The following is a 4,008-nucleotide window of genomic DNA, read 5'->3' as shown; positions in this document are numbered from 1 at the left end:
GTTAATTTTTAGTGGCGGGAAACATTTTTATTAAGGTTATTAAAATGATTTATACACTACAAAATAAAGTTTTAAGAACTGTGGACACAAAAACAATATATAGGGATTCCAAAATAGCTTTTCTGTGGCATTGACGAAAAAAAATAAAAACTCTTTGGAGCTTTAATTTTTAACAGTGTTCCATTGTGTTCCAGTGAGGCCTTCAAGAATGTTCTAGTAACAGTACATTGCATGCCATTTCACGTCTCTTTCTTTGACACAGCTTTCTTTTCCCTTCAACAATATATGAATTATTTTAGCATGTTAAATTCACATTTACATTTTGCATTTGTGAATGCTTTTATCTAAAGTGACTTGCAACTGCTACAACATGGATACATAATTTGTGAGTGGCAAAATGCAAAGTCCAAAACTGGTCTGAAAAATATGAGCTAGGATAGAGATGTAGGTTAAAGAACAGGCAGTTCTCAATTGATTTTTTGAAGTAAAGAGGGAATCATTCCAGCAATAACAGTAAATGTTTCAGAAACTGATTTTGTGCCTGTTTCTTGTTGTACCACAGACTTGAGGGAATGAAGATATGTTAAACTAAGGGTAGGAAGGAGAGGTTAATTCCAGTTATGGTTCGATATGCAAGCTTCAGTGCCTTATACTTGATGGAAACTCTTTTTTTTTTTCTTTTTTTTTTTTTTGATGTGGTCTGTAAAATGTAACCTGGATGATGTTATTGTTTACTGATGGTGTCTGCATTAGGTTCAGTGGTTCTCTTTCATCCAAGTCGAGACGTCTGCAACGCACGGTGATATCAGTGCAGCTACTGTGAGATCATTGGGCTGGAACGTGAAAGCAAAGTAGCTGATTCTGAAAAGAGCTGTGTGTCGTCTGCACTTTTGTTTTGAATGAGAGAATCTCAAACCCAAAATGAGAGAGTAAGGGCAGGGCAGTGGAAATAGACTAAGCTGTGCTTTATAGGAGTTTTTTTTTTTTTTTTTCTTTTTTTTTACGGAGGTTGCCTGCATTTACTCCTCTTAACAGGCTACAGTCCTTATGATTTCAGGTGAGTTTAAAGTGTTTATAGATAGTGTTCATAGGTTGAACATTTGTGATTTCCACATTTGTGGATTTTCAGTTATACTTACTGCTGTTTTTTGTTTGTAGATGCTTGTCCTTAGTATTGTCAAGGACGTCCAAACTTACTGTAAGAGTGCAGAATGATGATAAAACAGCCTCAAAATGGGTACAAATGGAAATTGTTAAAAGCATTGTCCTTTGTGAAAGATCTGTTCACAAAACAGAATTGTGATGGCTATGCAAATGAACCAGCTTGCCACATTGCTACTATATATCATCTTACTATTGATTGACAAGAGTAATGACAATGCACTTGTTATGATTTTTAGTCTTGCTCATAAAAGGGTGGGGATGAAAACTTTACAGCCGGTAAATCATTATGCACTGCTTTTAGAAGCTTTGAAAACAAGTTTACATCTGATGAAACATGTCACTAATATCTTTTCATTGTACAGCAAATCAAAAGATCATTACAAAATGTGTTTCTGGAAACTGTTGAGATGGCACCGTCACAATTCAAACCAGTTATCTACTTGTAAATAATGACGCCAGAAGCATTACCTAATGATTATGAGAGCATTAATCTAAAACATTTGTTGTTGAAGTGCATTTGTTGTTGAATAATAGCAGTAATCACAGTAATCGCGCTCCACGATAGTACACTGTTCATCTGTAGATTGAAGCAAAACTGGAATCAAGCCAACACAATACGTTGGATTTATGGATGAAAAGAAAACAATTCATAATATTCAGAGCATTTTAGGAGCACAAACAGACAGAAGCATAGCCTTCTCTGTTAAATTCACCCAATAGCTGCTTTGGCCTGGTTTGTTGTTTATAGTGTTTGAATACACTTTTACATTATATGACACTAGTAAGGGATTGGAATCCAAGGGAGAGAAAACCAGAGGGAAAACTAGATAAATAAATGAACAAGTTTAATCCACTCAGGTGTTTCTCGTGGGGAAATGGAGGGAGGGTACTTACTAACTACTGAGCTGTTTAATTAGGTGCCTTGCTGCTTGTTAATGAGGGTACTAACGAGGGCACTGTGGCCGTGGACTGCGGCTGCCCCGCTGATCATTAATGGGAGGCAGTGTGTGTGTCACAAATACAAGCCTGACCCTGACAACAACATGAGCGACGCAGAGGCAGCAGGGGGCCAGGGCACACTCTCTGCAGGGACAGGAGTGATTCACACGGTGCTGGAAGGGGGTGAAGCCAAAAGCCAGTGTTAATTGAAGCCTAGCAGAGTAAGCGTTGAAAGAGCAGCCTTTTATTTCATAGCAGCTTTTACCGATTTGTTTGTTTATGTTGACATCTCATTAGTTATATTGATTAGGTGGGGGAAGAAAGTGGCACTAATTTCATATTCATTGCTTGGCCTGTTTTTATGGAGTCAAAGCTGCGCTTTATTGCCAACTTCCACGGTTCCTTTAGTGCCGTTCCTCTCATTAAACATTGTGTTATTAAACCCATTTATTTCCAGTAGATAGACTGGGAACATTTCGTTTTTGCTCACTAAAAGAAAGCTACCTAAACATTTTTGCTAATGTGTATACTCACCCTGAGCCATGACTTTATTAGTTGACCAGCATACTCCGCAATCTACATTATTCACTATTCTTTGATCTCCCACTGTCTGCATGCATTTACATTCATAAGAAAAGTCACAATTCATATTAATGATTTATTTTTCAAATGCCACTGATTTAATTATAAAAGTTAAGTTGTAATTAACTCTGTATCAACTTCCAGAATAATGTAAACAATATATTATAATAACAAATAAATTATTTTAAAATTATGTAACAACAATAATAATAGTAATAATAAATATCATTATTATTATTGGTGGTGCTGTTTTTGTTATAATAAATCAGTTTTTGATTTATTATATATGAAGTCATAATGAAGTCTTTTAGCACAACTAAAACAACTGTAAGTGGCTGAAATTGGAAAACTTGCACTTTTGTATTTAAAAAATGGCTGTGTGTGTTAAAAATAAGCTAGCTACAAAGTGTGCACTGTGCAGTGACCTTCAAAAACTAAATCACATTGTATCACTTTCCCTTTGATGCCACATTAGAAAGGGAGCGAAACCAAGGCCGTTTATCTACCAGTCAGTGCAGAGAGGACAGCTTTGAGTATGAAAAAGAGGAACGGAAAGAGAAAAAAAGCATCCCATTTCATCTCTGCAGGAACATGACGGAGGAATAAAAGCTATACTAAAGTTCAATGGTGCCTGTGAGTTTCTCTTCCTCCCGCAATTTGTCACAAGCTGAGAGGTCCATCCGATTGGTGCACTCAGTTGTCCGGATGAGTGCCTGAGGAGTTCGGTCAGGCGCACAGATACGATTCAGCAACATGGTTCAGCAGCTCGCCATGTGCCATGCAGGTTTGTTGTAAGGCCATGTTATCAGATTTAGGATGTTACCAGTAGTTTCAAAGACCGAACAGCAGGCATAATTGATAATCCTCTCTGCCTTACAGCTGGAAGTTTGAAAACAGCAGGCCACAGTCCCTGAGAGTATTTGGATGGAGTCGAGTCATTTAAAAGGTTTTTGTATGAAAATTTTAAGCCAACAAAAGTATCTAAAATGCATTTATTTGGTACCAAATGATGATATTTTTTTTTTTTTTTTTTTTTTTTTTTTTTTTTTGTCACAATTGATGATTATGCACTTATAAAACATAATGTGGAAAGATATGTGCCCTGTGCAGCGATGTCAAATGATTTTGATACATCATGATCAGTTTGTACATAATTACGAATAAAACTAAATGTAAAAAATAAATAAAACAAATCATTATTAATCCTAAAACAAAGCGAGGCTTTAAACATGTCTTGAACAATGGCCATTACTGATTATGTGGCTATGTGGTTATGGCCCTACAACAAATTACACATTAATGTTAGGTGAACATTTGCTTAAT

The 4,008-nt window shown here is 36.2% G+C and overlaps 1 long non-coding RNA gene across 1 annotated transcript; it reads left to right on the top strand.

Moving 5' to 3' along the window:
- Window positions 1–2,200: 2,200 nt before the first annotated feature.
- On the top strand, window positions 2,201–3,713 carry LOC127971386 (uncharacterized). The gene is made up of 3 exons (XR_008156833.1): window positions 2,201–2,324; window positions 3,161–3,469; window positions 3,565–3,713. It is a non-coding gene; the product is annotated as an uncharacterized LOC127971386 (long non-coding RNA).
- Window positions 3,714–4,008: the final 295 nt, after the last annotated feature.

Source organism: Carassius gibelio, chromosome B14, assembly GCF_023724105.1.
Source record: "Carassius gibelio isolate Cgi1373 ecotype wild population from Czech Republic chromosome B14, carGib1.2-hapl.c, whole genome shotgun sequence".
Classification (NCBI taxonomy): domain Eukaryota; kingdom Metazoa; phylum Chordata; class Actinopteri; order Cypriniformes; family Cyprinidae; genus Carassius; species Carassius gibelio.
Note: the sequence above shows the minus strand (reverse complement) of the source record. Positions and strands in the feature narration are given on the sequence as shown.